Source organism: Limulus polyphemus, unplaced genomic scaffold (genome assembly GCF_000517525.1).
Source record: "Limulus polyphemus unplaced genomic scaffold, Limulus_polyphemus-2.1.2 Scaffold2834, whole genome shotgun sequence".
NCBI lineage: Eukaryota > Metazoa > Arthropoda > Merostomata > Xiphosura > Limulidae > Limulus > Limulus polyphemus.
In genome coordinates this window covers 138,129-155,531 of record NW_013668444.1, presented here as the reverse complement: position 1 = coordinate 155,531, position 17,403 = coordinate 138,129, and the positions used below count along the sequence as shown (strand labels likewise).

General features: G+C 31.8%; 1 long non-coding RNA gene across 1 annotated transcript; it reads right to left on the bottom strand.

The window, feature by feature from the left end:
* Positions 1 to 545: 545 nt before the first annotated feature.
* Positions 546 to 16,916, bottom strand: LOC111087910. Its single transcript, XR_002612534.1, has 3 exons — positions 16,768 to 16,916; positions 2,815 to 3,001; positions 546 to 664 (listed from the first exon to the last, which is right to left on the bottom strand). It is a non-coding gene; the product is annotated as an uncharacterized LOC111087910 (long non-coding RNA).
* Positions 16,917 to 17,403: the final 487 nt, after the last annotated feature.

Below are 17,403 nucleotides of genomic sequence, written 5' to 3'. Positions count from 1 at the left end.
GACGCTCACCGAGTTAAGATATGGTAAGTGCCACAATTGATTTCAAACGTGTTACTTACTATGGCTGTGCGATGGCACCATTCTGGTTTATTTGCAAAAGTGCTTACTTTATAATAATTCTAAAAACATTCCTTTTGCCTTTGTATGTTATTTTACAAATACCTAAGCTAAAAAAGGCACATTTATCCTTATGTTAAATAATTCTACTATATGCTACTTCAGACGATTTTCCTTGAAAATCCTACAAGTTTGGTTTTAATTGTATACTTTAGGAAAGAAAATATATTTTTATCAGTCAAAAATAAAGATACTTATACTTATTATTCTACAGCGCTCTTGTAGAAACCTCTAGTTATCATTATTTAGAATTTTATTGCTAAATTAGATAAAAGAAACGTAAACTTTATAACTTACTGTTAAGTAAAATTATTTTTAAAGTTATATATAAAAGCGATGGAAAGAAATTAGGCTTTCTAGGCCTAAAAAGGTGATCAAAACTCACGTTGGACTGCAGTTGCTTTCTTTTTATCTTATTCTTGTTTTGTTAACTTACCTTCAAAGTAAGAAAAAACTGGACCGTAGGTACTCTTTTGGATTCTATAGGTGGTATTCTAATTTCACATCTCTTAAGTGTGGTAAGTAACAAAACCAGAAAATTGGGACCCTACAAAATATTAGCGAATTAGTGTTAAGCATTTACATTGGAATACAAACACACATCAACTTTTCAAATCAGGCTTATAATAAGACTAGCTGATTACTATAACGGATTCTTAACCACGTGGCAAGGGTAAGTGAAAGATTATGTCATTCATAGAAAACATACAATGTTACAACAAAAATTTGGAAATCTATAAATACTAAAATCAAAGAAACCTAATAAAACTCTAGGCCTTTTTTCAACAAGTGCACCTGTCCTTTTCCTTTATTCATAAACTTAGATTTGTTTGTTTGTAGTTAAGCGCGAAGCTACACAAAGGACTATCTATGCTTTGCCCACCACGGGTATGGAAACCCGTTTTCTAGCGTTGTAATTCCGCAGACATATCGTTGTGCTACTTGGGGGCCTTAAACTTGGAAGACAGATCCCCAGGTTTCATCTGGCTTTTAAATTTGATTTACCAAACTTTTTAATCCTATAGATATTTATGTTTTTATTATTACTAAACATTAAAGCATTACGAACAAAGCATGTTTAAACTACGCTTGTCTTTGATAGATTATTAATAATTAAGAACAAAATTAATTGAAATAAACAATTAAAATTTGAATACAAAAGAACATTAAAACATTACATTAAAACATTAAAATCAGTTACAACGTAAAACAAAAGCTAATAAGGAATTCATGAATATCATTTTTGTATTCCACAAAACGTTTTAAATATTTCATAGAAAATACAGAAAGTAATGAAAGAATAATTCCTGTTCATTAGTTGATAGTGTACTAAAACATAAGTTCAGCCGTAACTATGAGAGTTTATAACACCAAATGTTGAGTTTCGATATGCGCTGTGGGCAAAACACAACCCATTGTGTAACTTTTTGGTTAACAACAAATAAAGAAAACTGAAACATGGAAAAATAAAGTAAGGTAACATTAACCCGAAGCTCAAAATAATTGAACGCTCTTTTTTTTAGTAAATTTAATAAACATATTAAAAATCAAAAAGTAAAGAGATTTCATTAGTACCGGAGAATAAACCTCCTTTAAACAATAAGAGTTTTCATCATGATATTTTTAATTGGAATGAAAAGATATATGAAATCTTTCACATATATTTTTCATATATTTCAATAGCTTATATTCTCGGAGTTGACTTTATGTTTCTGTTTGATTTTAATTCCTGTATAATTAATCTTGTCAGCTGCTGAGGTTCTGGGCCGTCATTAATTCTTTATATTCACTAACACGGTTAAGACAGATATGTCACTGTGGCTAATAAAATTTGATGTAGTATGTTAAGTATAATAATGAATATTACTTTTACTGCTAGTCTGTTTAATATAAAGTTTCTTAAACAACATCAAAGTACTTCTTATTTTTCAGTTAACAAGGTCATCATTTTGAAGATGACTAAGCGGGAAAAGACGAGCAACTTGAATGTATAAATTTTGATTAAAGATTACATGATAAACTTGTGTAGAAAAAAAAACGCTTTAAAACAATAACTACACATAAACCCGCGTTAATGGATATGATGTTTTTTTTTATTATTATAGCAACTTTTCTAATTACAGTAATTCTATAAATTGAAAATGCAAGATTAACTCCTTAAAAATTTTAACTAAACATTTTCTTTAATACCTTAAATTGTGACTTTACGTCTTTATGACATTTCATCCATGTAACATTGTATCATTTCTGAAGTTTTCCAGTAAACAATAATCAATATAAAACTACCGATGTTATCGACATAAAGTACACATAAATTAAAGCTACACAAAGTATAAAAAGATCTCATAAAAAGCATGCGTATAATAAAAGATATAAGATTTCATAATAAAGTTAAGTTACAAAAAACCAATAAATCCACGTTTATTTGGGGCAGTGTACACAAGTTATTGAATCACAGAGAACTATAGACGACAGAATTTAGATTTAAACTGACTTGTTTGTGTCAGCCCAAACTGAGGCTATTATGTCAAACATCCTTTATATATAGAAGTAAGTATATTTCTGTTAATATTTGGTTGTAAACCATCTACATATGCAAAAATCCTTTCAATATCCCGCGTAGAAATGCTTATTTTAATAAGTTTTACTTCAATATATTTCAAATCCGATAGGAAAAGCAAGGGATTTGATTACTACCTTAAGTTATTCATTCACTTCGATTTTGATTGATTACATATCGTTTCTGGGAGGAGACACAAAATTGACGTATTTACACAGGTTATGCGTTTTCACTCTTCGCCCTATTTCACGCAGTCTTTCCCTATCACGCTATTTGTGAATTCTGTTCTTTGCTTTTCATACTTTGTTTCAACTGATTCATGTTCTAAAATAAGAAAAAAAAGGGCAATTATCTGTTATCAACTTATCTCGTGTGCTCATTTTATTTCGTATTATTTATTGCTTTTGTATTTTTATTCTATAGTTTTTCTTACAATTTTAGACTGTGTATTTGTTTACCATTTTTGCTTGTTGGCCGAAGGACGCCTGGGGGGGTCACCCGTTTTAACCTTTCGCACCACTATATCATAATATGTTGTCTGTCAGTCAGTCAGTCGACACTAAAATGACGTCACATAAGGGACGCTTAACGTTGCAATTTGTACTGTCACCACAACAGTAAACATGTGCATGTCATGAATCACGAGAAGAATTATGCACTCTGTACGCTGCAACACAGCATGATATATGAACTTCAAAAGCAGGAAATAAAAATATTTGTTACTCTTAATTTTTGTTTTATTTACTCTTGAAACAAAACACTTTCGGGGACCCTGTGGTAGTACATCTAATTGTTTAGCTATTCTTGTATACTTGTTTCGTCTAACGCTTTACTGGTCATCTGATTGGTCATTAGATTCACACCGCAATGATTAACGTTCTTTGTATACATACTTCCATGTATACATAGTTGAGTTTCTCAAACAATTTATTATTGATGCTTTCTGTGTCTTGTGGAATTTGGTTTTGACTAACAGAACTTGCACTAAACACAGAAAACATACTTTAAAAAAACGTTGTTGCACCTGTCGTGTTTCAAAAGTTTTATTAGCTTTATTTTGTATTTAAAAAACAGCATCTTCACAATAGATGATGCGTGTGGTAACTTCCTTTGCACTTAACTACAATCAAACTTCATGAATGTTGATCTTGAAATTTATTATCTATGCAATATAAGCACTACAGTAGCTGAGTTCTTAAAATCTTGTTTCTATTATTTTTGATACTATAATTTTAGGATACAAGTGGTATATTTCAATAGATCAAAGTATAGTTTATCTAAGCTTCGAAATATCTAAATTTCGTTTGTTTGTTTTAAAGTAAAGTCACATTGGACTATCCGCTCTGTCTACCGTGAAGCATTGAACCACCGGGAGACAGATATCTAGATCTCCAAGCTGAGTGTTGTACGTTTACAAATAAAATACTTTCAAAGCAAATATGATTTTAAATTACCAAACTATGTATAGTCAATAAAATGCGATGTAAAGTACACCAGATAACAATATATCAATAAGTACAATCTTGTTTTACCAAGAACTTAGGACTACAGATGAATAGTACATGATACTAAAAGAGTTTGTCGTCAATGTCACAAGATCTGTTGTTGATAGCGGTAATTGCTCTGTGATGTTCACTTTCCAAGAGCTTAAGACTATAGATGAATTGTACGTGACACTAAAGAGTTTGTCGTTAATGTCACAAGATCTGTTGTTGATAGCGGTAATTGCTCTGTGATGTTCACTTTCCAAGAGCTTAAGACTATAGATGAATTGTACGTGACACTAAAGAGTTTGTCGTTAATGTCACAAGATCTGTTGTTGATAGCGGTAATTGCTCTGTGATGTTCACTTTCCAAGAGCTTAAGACTATAGATGAATTGTACGTGACACTAAAGAGTTTGTCGTTAATGTCACAAGATATGTTGTTGATAGCGGTATTTGCTCTAAGATGTTCACTTTCCAAGAACTTAGGGCTATAAATGACTGTGCATGATGCTAAAGAGTTTGTCGTTAATGTCACAAGATATGTTGTTGATAGCGGTATTTGCTCTAAGATGTTCACTTTCCAAGAACTTAGAACTATACATGACTATGCATGACACTAAAGAGTTTGTCGTCAATATCACGAGTTCTGTTATTAATGACGGTAATTGCTCTGTGATGTACATTTGCTCTCACGTAAGAAAGCCCTCTTCACTGACGCCTTCAAATGTGTAGGATTATTGCAATTAATGTTGGCTAGTTCTACTTTAGTTCTAATTGTTAATCTAGTAACACACTAACAGTTTCGTAAAAGTTCGTATTTATGTGTGCTAATTGTATCTTGAACAATACAATACTACAGTTTTTCTTACCTACGCTATTTTAAACTGAAGCACTTACTTAATTCTAATAAGTCACGATAACCTAACGGTAAATTCACTTTATGAAAACTAGAATTTGACTAAAAACAGAAGAATCACAGCAACAGTTGCAAGCATTTTTAGTCAAAAGTTTTGGAATCTGCAAATACCATCATCGGTGATATGTAATAAAATGATAAAAAATATATACGGAACATAAGAGTAAAGAATTATTCAAATCCAACAATATGTCTAAAATATATACGGAACATAAGAGTAAAGAATTATTTAAATCCAACAATATGTCTAAAATATATACGGAACATAAGAGTAAAGAATTATTCAAATCCAACAATATGTCTAAAATATATACGGAACATAAGAGTAAAGAATTATTCAAATCCAACAATATGTCTAAAATATATACGGAACATAAGACGTTTGTGTTTATTTACGTAAGAGAAAAAAGTATAATTTATTTAAAGTAAAGATAATAATGAAGCTAATTTTCTTCAGTATTTAAATTATGAACACCCTTGTATAAATCTCACTTATGAAGTTGAAGACAAGGATAAATCATCTTTTTCTTCACGCCCAGGTTAACCTACTAAATAACCAGTTTACTACACCCATACCCGATAGAAAATGTTTACTGGCCTGTTCACCCATTTCATAAATAATTGCTTTTAACGTAGCCTCGTTTCTAAAGCTACTAAGAACAGAGCTTATAATACGTTTTCCAGTTATTTTTCTATCGGCCCTAACATTACCTTTTTTTTTAAACGTATTGAGAAAAATTACTATATTTTTCTTTTTAGAAAACTATAACACATCGCTTCCTAACAAATAAATCTGCGTTTGCTAAGAAACTCTGAACTGTCTCGCAAATTCTGTTAAATCTTATCCTTCAAATCTTAGGAACACAAACAATTATCATAGAAAGAAATAACGTCATCCCCTTTAGGGCACAGGTGCTGTCTATATCACTGATTGTCCCAAGTGAAGGTCACAAGAACATTAGCTTTTAAACATTTATAAACTTGGACACAGCAATGCCACTAGAGACAGTAGAGCAAGGTCAAAGATAGGTCTCCAACAACATCATCCAAGAGAAATCCCACAAATATCTCAGTGGATCAAACTCCTTGACCATATGTAATTAGTACATGTAATAAGATTATTATTAAGAGCGTGTAAATGTTTTAGTTGCTCTAAAAGCAAGTATTTCTCAAGTTTGTTTTTATTTTCATGAAACCAAGCAGTTTACTTTTCTAAGGTAAGAGAAAAGGTTTTTATTTATTTATTTGTAATTAAGCACAAAGCTACACAATAGGCTATCTGTGCTCTGCCCACCACGGGTATCGAAACCCGGATTCTAGCGTTGTAAGTCTGCAGACATACCGCTGTGCCACTGGGGGGGCAAAAGAGAAAAGGCAAATATTGTATTTTCCAAGTAATGCATCTCCCTTGCCTTCAGAACGCATTCAGCCATTCCTAGCTTTAAATTTTAAATCCAATAAAATATATATAAGAATTTAAAAATTCATGTATCAGCCTTGTTCCTAAAGAACCTTACTTCTTGCGCCTAAAAATGCATACATGGCATGTCAAGTGTACAAGACAGGAAAACAAAACCCTTTAACAGAGAATTAAAGTTACAATAATTAAATCAAAGCTATAATATTACTCAAGAATTATAATTATATATACGAACTTATTCTTTAACAAGAAGCAATTGAGATATTCAAAACATTTTCAGTATGTCCAACAATCTTACATAAACAAATACAAAAAATAAGTTCATGCACCATGAACCTTCTGACATTCATGCAACTCAGATTTAACAAAAACTAAACAAACACATTACAGTATAAAATAAAACATAACTACCACTTTTTATACGTAGTATACTAGAGAAATGATCTACTTTAACACAAATCAAACATACAACAAAATGTAACTAAAGTACATTACAATGATAAACCCTTTTACATCAGTTTCAACAAGAATACCTTTATAAAATAAAGACACAAATGCAAATACTTACAGAAAAACACAAAATTTAGTGGCCCGGCATGACCAGGTGGTTAGAGTGCTCTAATCGCAATCTGATATATCAGAGTACGAGAAAGAAAGGTATATATATTACCATATTCGTATATCTCAACACTTCATATTATCATATATACCAGTAGCATCAGACAGACTGCCTCTGGCATGCTTGACACTACCATAATAACCAAAACAGTCTCTCTCTATCTAGCCATATCTCGATAGCTGCTGTACCAAAACGTGTTGCTTATTTAAGGGCTGACAAATTCGATTCATTCTCTCTCATTGTCACGAAATAAATAATCATTGGCTCCATATAGCCAAATTAAGACTTTTCAGCGAAATTTACTCTAGCCAGGGTTTGATGTTTGTGCAATACACTAAATGTCAACCCCAGCTAAATAACATATTTTTAGTGAACTATTTACTACACTAGATGGCCACAAATATCAGTAACCAAAGGTCACACTATTGTATTGTCATTCGCAAGTTGATCCACTTACTAGAATTTTTATCACAAAAAATACAGGCAAAATCTAATAAAAAAGTGAGTTTTTCTATTATATACAAACACTACCTCATTGATATTCTGTACTGATAAAGATAACAACTTTTCTCACTGCTCACGTCGAAGTTATATATACTTATAAATTCAGGCTATGTAAAGTTCGTACTTACATACACACAAGCTCAGGTAGTTTTTCGACCAATACTTTCTACAAATGTTCATCGGCAATATTACCACTTGAGTGTCCCTGGACAGCAAAGATTACGTGCCTTTAAGCTTTCAGATATATTAGAAATCCTAATGACCTCTCATAGTTCTGTCCAAAATAATTGATAGCGGTCAACTCATACCGATTACATTGTTCATTCCGCGGAAGAAGACCAGCAATATTCAGGGCAATGAAGAACTGAGAATATTCAGGGCTATTCTCTGCAATGAACAAATGACAACTCTCTGTTAGAGTTTTTCCCTGTCTTAGCTGATTTTTCATGGGGACAGCACACATAATACAATATATATATACCATTAGTCAATGTCTAAGTTCGAACTGAACACTGAAACAATCGTCATATTATAGTACAAATATTTGTAACACCTAAATGGCCTCAAATTGTTATATTATGCAACGCCTGAAGTATCTACTGTCTAAGAGCTCTGGGAACTACTAGCTGAGAATCACGTTTCGGTGTCTTATAACAATGGCATAAAACACCTTTCTTGCACTTGTAGCTGCTCGTACCACAGATAACATACATCTGTGCTACATTCTGCCATTTGCAGTGGCAATGCTTGCCGCACGACCAGGAGCACCCACCCATGGGTCCTTCAGTACTTCTCTTGGAGCTTCTGGAGCATTAATCGTGGCAGACAACCACTAGTGAAATATCCTACTATATGGTTCAACATCAATGCTGCAAAACCTTTTGCCTAAAGATAAAATAATAAAAAAATAGTAAAATGAACGGTTAAAGGAAATGAGATTTTTTGAAGTTATCCGAAGCATAACTAGTTCTTGACATAAGATCAAAGTCATCGTCTAGTCATGTGAAAGTGTACTTAACTTTTTCAAGATAACTTCTGTCTGTAACACATGAGAATGATTTGTGTAGCAAAAAAAATAGTATCTTATTTTTTGCTGATTTCAGTTCCAATAGATGACACGACACGGCAGGCAGGCTAACTTGTTCATTCATTTTAATGTGTTGTTATTACTTAGATCAAAATAAAACATTCCTTTTCAAAGACGCGTAAGAAACTACAAGTGCATTTAGAACAATGTCTGAAACATCTTATAATTTAGTGATCATTGAACTGTCGAACTTTACTAATTTATGAAAAGAAGAAGCCAGTACAGATAAAGATGATTAGCTGGTGAGTAGGTTTGTTCAGAGTGTCCATCGGTAAATATATATATATAAAATAGACTGTTTTTGTTAATAAATGTATAATACTGATACACTCTGAACATATGAAAAAAAAAAAGAATTACTTAAGAAGTTAACAATATTCAAAATTCTTATTGGTAGTTTACTTGTAGCAATATATCGGCGTGCATGATGGAGTCACCATCATCAGAGTGTAACAAATAGAACTGTATCATTTCCACCGTTTCACAAAGAGAAAGATAGAATCTATTTATTTTGTTCATGGTGTTATAGCTTATTTATCTGTGAATGTGTTGAAAAGTAGCTTTGAGAGTATTTTCAAATTTGATAAACGGAAATAATGATGGTGGTGCCACTCTACATTCAGAACTGAAAGAACACACGAAGTTGGCCGTCCTACTTATCAAACTACACATTACGCATACTGAAATTTAAAAAACAGTAGCCTTACTTCGTAAAACTGATAAAAATTTAATCTACAGAATATGAAATTTTAGCAACGAGAAGTACCGAAACTATAGGATGACTAAAAAACTCCACAAAGACGCTTGCTTTGTGAATATTGAGCGCTAACAGTCAGAATGCACAAGCATTATTCAAATTCGTAGGTGTGAAAATGTAGGAATTGTTCCTTTTTATTAAAATAAGCTGACCTAAGAACATCCTTATGACTCTATAAAGAGGTTTTCTATAGTAACTTTTAACACTTTCTATGTAAGTCAGCTTGTAGTTATCCCTGGAATTAAGTTTGTAATTTTGTAGAAAATCCAATTAAAATGATCATAACAATATGAAGGCACGTGCTTACAGAAGGCATTTTAAAACAATTTATATTTGTTTCTTTTTTACCAATATATTTTACTAATGTGTATGTTAAATAATTTCGTAATGTGTTAAGCTCTTAACGGCCGGATAAGTTTTAATGCATTTAGTTAATATTTACTTCAGATCAAAGCAAGCTACCTACATAAATCATAACAGAAAATCAGTTTACTGATGAACATACCTAATTAAACATACTATTGTTACTTTTATGCTTATAAAAATGATAATACATTGTTTCTTCAAACATGATATTGTTGCTTTCATGCTTATAAACATGAGAATACATTGCTTCCTCAAACATACTATTGTTGCTTTCATGCTTATAAACATGAGAATACATTGTTTCCTCAGCTGTGCACCCTCGCAGTTAACAATATTTAGGTCATAATCCTAATAATATCTCTCGGGGTTCGATCAAGTCAGGAGTTTTAGATTAGTCCGAAATCCATAAACTAAACAAATAATGCAGTGATCTACAATAAGAACGAATTAGAGGTAAATTAACACTTTATACAAAGTTTGTATTATTTATAATTATACCTGCTTTGCACATGAAAGGTAATAAAAGTTATTGCCTTTTTTTTTTCAGACTTCGTAGATATGGCCACCTCTTGTTGTGCTTTAAACGTTTAGTTTTTGTTTAAAACGGTTGTTTTAAGCTGTCATTTTATTGCATTCCTCAGTCCTTAAGCGTCATTTTATATTCGTATTCCGCAAGATAAGTACTGGCATCGTAAGAAACAGTTTTAGGGAAGTTTATGACACATAGTTTGGTTACAATGCAGCTAGGAAAAAGTAATATTTATAACGAAATTAATCTTTATATTTTACTTTTTAGTCCATGTACATCATAACACAGAACATGTTGTGTCCATGTGACTGACTACTTTATAATGCAATAAGATTCTACCATATCGTCTCCTGTTGTTTAAACGCTTAATTGTTGTATTTGATATTGTGAGCTGTATTTTGAGGAATGACTTACCTAAAGGTTTTTCCTGATGAGTTGATTCGAGTTTACATAGTTCGGATTGCAGTACTCAGTTTATCATAACGTGGAGTTTGTTGATCAACACGAGAAAGTATGTTTTGTGTTTCAAACTATATGCTGCTACAAAGTAAGAAAACCCAAGTTCAAAATCTAGTTGGATAGTTATATTACCTCAAACTCATTTTCGCTGTAAAGGAGTATAGATATATTCGTGTGAATAAACCAAAGCCAAACTAGTCTTTTTTGCATGTAACAAATGTACTGAGTAAAATATTTATCTTATAAGTCCTAAAATTATAGGCATTTGAAATAGAATTCTGTTGTCACAAACTAATTTATTTTATATACTGATAGATCTGACGAAAATGTAAACTAAATAATTTTTATTCTACTCCATTTTTAAATTATTGATGGTAACGTATTACTTGGATTAAACGTTGTACATTCGTTTAATCAAAAATACTGCAAAGCAAATTGATTTTTGCACTTTCGAAAATCTCTCGCTCTGATCACGTACACATGTTGTGTCAGACGTTTAGGTGCTTGATATTGCTCAAGTCTCTCGCTCTGATCACATACACCTGTTGTGTCAGACGTCTAGGTGCTTGATATTGCCCAAGTCTCTCGCTCTGATCACATACACCTGTTGTGTCAGACGTCTAGGTGCTTGATATTGCCCAAGTCTCTCGCTCTGATCACATACACCTGTTGTGTCAGGCGTCTAGGTGCTTGATATTGCCCAAGTCTCTCGCTCTGATCACATACACCTGTTGTGTCAGACGTCTAGGTGCTTGATATTGCCGAAGTCTCTCGCGCTGATCACATACACCTGTTGTGTCAGGCGTCTAGGTGCTTGACATTGCCCAAGATGTTTAACAAAATACAAAATAAGAATAAATATATTAGTGAATTTTTTTATAGCTTTTAATTTATTCATTCTAAATTTCACTCACCCAAGAACATAATCTATAATTTGAATGATGGACTATACTGGATTGCATATTTTAGCTATTAATGTCACAAAATTTAGATTTAGAAGTACCAATACTTTAGTTGCTGTTTTATTTAATTTTTGAAAGAGCTTAGGTCATTTGATAACACAAGCCATCAATAACTGGTATCTATATAATGGTTGTCTAATATTTAAAATCTAAATGAATTAACTGTTAGTGTTAAAAGATGAAATAGTGTGTATAAACAAAAACTAATCCAGACTGTAATTTTAATTTAGAGTTTTCAACAACCTTTTTACACTTAGAAAACGATTCTGGAAAGTTCAAAGTTCATATTATTATTATGCCAATTAAGTAAAACCTAAGAGTGCCCTTAGGCTAGGATATTTTATCGTATGTTCTCATAGCCTCATCGGTAATAAGAAACAAGAATGACGTAAGTTCCCATCTCCCACACGAGTATATAGTTTCTTTTTATGGAACATTTAAAATTTGTGGTTTTTCATAGGTCAATTCTCTTAAGGTTAAACCTTGCAGACCTTAAGAAACAAAAACAAATTAAAGTGAAACTTTGATTACTCATAGATAAATTACATTTAATCTTAGTTTAATAACAACTTTGCTAACTAACATCGCCAGAAAATAGGCAACTTTATGAATTTCCTATATAATTTCTTGTGTACTTCGAGATATTCAATCGGCATGTCACCTTTCACAACTCAAGCTGTAGAATAATCTGAAAACGCTTTCAGTGTCTGCGATTTTTATGAAAGTCATGATTAATTGCTTCACGTCACCTCAACTACCAAGTGTTTAGAAAGGTTAATTAATGTGTTTAATCTACACTATTACTTTGTGTGGATCCTGAGTTATTTCATAGTAATTTGTTTTCAATCATATCCTGATTAGCAATGCCATGCTATACTTTAAAGTAATTAACATTGTCGTTGAATAACTTTGAAAATATGATGCGAAATTACAAAGTTTGTTAAAATTTGTGTAAAAGAAGCCAAGCTTCTACTTCGAATGACGCAAACAAAAATAGTGTATTAATCGAAGCTAAAAGCATTAACTCTTGTGTTAGCGATTAGGCAGGATAGCTTTACTGCATAATAATGTATTTAATGAGAGTGGAGCTTTATACAAAGGTTACAAAACCTGAATAGCAAGCACTAAGAAGTGTCCCAGTTATACAAATGTACATTACTTTATTTAACTAACTTAGAGCTTTTTTATTCTTTTACTTTCTGTACACCATAGCTTAACTGCATATGGCATAATTCAAATTAAAAAATCCTGAAACGTCATTAATACATCGCGTTGATTCGTTGTGTAGTTTCATGAAATAATTAACTGGTGCTTACTACAATTTCGAATGGTCTGAAACCGAGCTAAATGATAATTTAGATTTAGTAGTTAAATATATGCCGATATATCTCCAGTTTATAATATTTGCCAACAGATTGGTACACACACAGTTTCCTTTTTTAATACAAATGTGTTTCAATACACAAACAACAATACAATTTATAATAACAGTTATTACAAATAGTTATTACAAACAAACGTTTTGTTATTTTACAAATTTACAAGCGATATAAAGTTTTCTTTCTAGTCTGGAACTTCCTTGATATCTTATCGAGAGTTGACAAAGAGAGAGTTAATTTCGAGTTGACTTAGGTACAATTCACTTGATAGGGAGCTAGCTAACTCTATAGTTCTCGCTGATCACATGCTGATTACAGGTCGAGTTTCCAACGTTAGGTAACGTTTTCGTAAAAGTACTAATGTGTGATGTGAATCCACTGAAGTTAAATGGTTTGTAGTGTTTGAAATTGATAAACGTTCCTGGTCAAATATCTGAAGTTCCCGATTAATAAGCGTTAACCACAGTTATAACTTACGAATTTTATAGCACACCAAAACAGCAACTCAATAATAGGCACTGCTTTTAGACGTGTCGCGTTGGTTATATTTATAGGCATGCGGAGAGTTTCTCGAAAATTCAGATTACGTAACAATACAAAGCTACACTGGCGTTTGGGTACATACATGTATATTGTTGATTCTTACGCTCCAGAATCTTCTACAACTTTAGAGAATAGGCGGGAGTTTCGCAATACATATTTAATAGTATACGTTAGATGAATTTCTAAATATAAACTTAATTTAAAAAACATCTATATTAAAATAAATATGGAATAATAAATCCGGCACATAACATAAGGCATATAAATAGAATATATAAGTGTTTAACTCATATGTTGTATGTGCATAAGATTTATGCACGTATCATATTTAAAATAGCAATAGAAATCATTAGAATTCATAAAGATATCAATAACAGAAATGTAGCTTACAGATTCAGATCCAAGAGAGCTTGATGTATGTTGTATTAGCCTTACTGATCCAAGATAGTTTGATATGTGGTGTATTCGACTGGTGAAGCTACTCTAAACGCTATGTTCTTTTAAACTTCTACAAGTGCTACATGTTGTTATGCGTTGTATCCAGAAAATTATTTTACAGTTCAATACTATAAAAATATGTAACTGCATTACAGAAATATGCTTTTTTCTATACATTTTTATACGCTTTGAAACATTTATGACTGGCGTTAACACCCAACAATTATTGTAATAAAATGTATTTTTATAGTTTCGGTAACTTATTACAGTGCACAGCGTTTAACAAAACACAATCTTGTTACCTGCCTTTATCTAAATTCCTAATTGATTTTATATGCAAACTAAATGTACACACACTTTTGTAGAAATGTTAATTTAAGAATCAAAACAAATATCGTTAATAAAGTTCTAAAGCAAATAACAGCAATTCTATATCAATGTTAGCATTAACCTGACATATTAAATGAGTAAAAACAACTTTGTTAAGTATCACAGTTTATATCTTGGGTAACAAATTAGTTGTTTATAACGTGTTATTGTTCTTGTTATTATTTGATCTTTATGGAAACCCACCGTATGTTTCTCATACCAGAGCACTCATTACTTATCTATGCTTTAGAACAATTAAACACGAACATGAAGGATGTCCACACGTTTGCAATAAAAATGAACAAGAGTTGCTTGCCAACAATAACTTTACAAACATTTATTCGTCACACTTCTTACTGCTGTGGTGTAATATGAACATTTTATTAATTATTCTCAGAATGTCAGAAAAAAAGATAAATTTTTCGTACAGAATACTGACCTATAAATCCATCTAACTAAAAACAAGACAAGAAAATATTTTCTGACCAAAACATTTCTTGTATTAAAACATAGAATCACTTGCATTTTCTCTTTATCCTGCGTGTGAAAGTAGGCTTGGCACAGAGAAGTTAGTTCATTACATTTTGCTTTTCAGAACTTTTAAGAAAATGTACGATATTACAATTCTGGTAATACCAAAGAAATATTAGCTCTCTTTTTTTTATGAATAAAGAAAATTTGAAAATTCGAAATGCATATATAACACATTTCCTTATATTTTAACGTAATCCAGTATAAAAAATGGAAATTGCATAAGCTCATTAAAATTCTTTACATTCAATTATGATTTTGTAAGCGATTCTACTGTTTACAAAAAATAATTTGTACAACATTGGCTTCTAAAGGTCTGAAACTCGTGGTATCAATATTCTTCCACTTGGTATTTTGCAAAGAAACTTCGAAATAGTGCTAGTTATATTGTGATATCTTCAGTTTTGCTGCCACCCAGTGGCACAGCGGTATGTCTGTGGACTTACAACGCTAGAAATCGCGTTTCGATGCCCGTGGTGGACAGAGCACAGATTGTGCGGCTATGTGCTTAATTAAAAACAAACAAACAATCAGTTTTGCTCCAGTGGATGTAACAAATATGAATATATATATATTTATGGATTTCTTATCGCACAAATGATATTTCATGCCTTTACGTTTCTTTGTGTTAATTTTTTCTAAACTAATAATTAGTTTCTAGACCTGATTGCTGTTAGACAAACGTTTGTTGTAGGTTCCAAAGATAAATAATCAAACTGAGATTAAAATATATTTTGCCTTATACGTTAAACCCCCCTCTCCCACTGGCTCAGTGATAAGTTTACGGACTTACAACGCTAAAACACAGGGTTTGGATATACGTGGTAGGAATAGCACAGACAGACCATTCTGTAGCTTTGTGCTTAACGAAAAACAAACAACCTTATAAGTTAATAATGGCTGGAAACGGCTTGAATGGGTTTGTATGAATAGTTTTGAGCCCGTTACTCATAAACAATATTTTACCTAGTCGTAACTTATAAGGTTCGAATTTGATGACGAGGAACCCACTTTGAGACTAATAATGGCTTTATATTAAAGTTTTTCTTCATTGTGTTAAACTTTCTCTCGCTGCATTTAAGTAAATTTATAAGCTTACAGTTAGTTTACAGATGAACAACACATCAAACATAATATTCTAATTAATACCAACACACATCGTAACTGTAAAGCAGATATAATACAGTTTTACGCTTTAATGAGTGATTTGGGAAGACTTGGGAACGTATGCTGTTTTCTGTTAAGGTAAACAAGAAATAATGTTCTGCTGTATTTTTGGGATTATTTTAAAGTATCCAGACCTTTGAATTAAATTACTTCTATCTCATTTAATCAGTGACAGTTTCATATCTAGAGAAGTACGTGCATTGACACATGAGTTGATGTCTAGGTTCTGAGCTAGCTCGTCGTTTACGGTTTCGACAGTTCAAGGAGTTGGATACTACGCTACTTGAGAGAGAGAAAAAAACTAAAAACTTTTTTCTTGAGTCACACAGTTTTAGCATTCCTATTTCATCAATAGGGAAAGCTCCTGAATATTAATAAAACCATGCTGTTGTCAGTATATAAACTTGTTATTTTCTAACAGTATTAACTTAATGAATATGTTAAGTTTTTTAATGTAATTAAAAATTAACACTCGCTCATTAGTAACATAGAGTTGTTCTTAATTTTTGAATTTAACTTACACTTGCATAATCTTCATTTGAAGTTTGATATACTTACTTCACGAACGAGTGTTGAGTCACTTTTGCCTTTACACCTGTTTCATTTACAACAATAGATGAGACAACCTACTGATATGGCAGACGTTTAGCAACCCATAATACAGTTCAGAGGAGAAAGCAAGTCCTTATCAGTCTTTATACCGAAGAGAGGTTAATCTGTTGTGAAACGTGTAAATGTACATCAAACCAAGCATTATGTAAGATAATATTATGTTCCGTTAATTATACGTCTAGTATGTTACAACACGCCACAGTTGTGTCAACAGGAAATTACGTATAGTGTTATTTACTTCCACGAAAATGATTTCAAGAACTAAAAACAGGATAAAATAGCAAAGTTGATAATCATTATTATTACATTATTACATCATCTCAGCTGAGCATTTGTTCTCACATTTAAAGTAAAATTAGAATAGTATTGTTGCTATGTTAGTTAAATATGCAGTAAATGCAAAAGGTTGACTTGTTAGTTATATTAAATAGATAAAGCAACAGAGTCGAGTTTCTGTATAGCTTTGATCGATACCTAAAATCGAAAAATCCTTAATTTTATTCATTGAATTTCGCGCAAAGCTACACGAGGGCTATCTGCGCTAGCCGTCCCTAATTTAGCAGTGAAATACTAGAGGGAAGG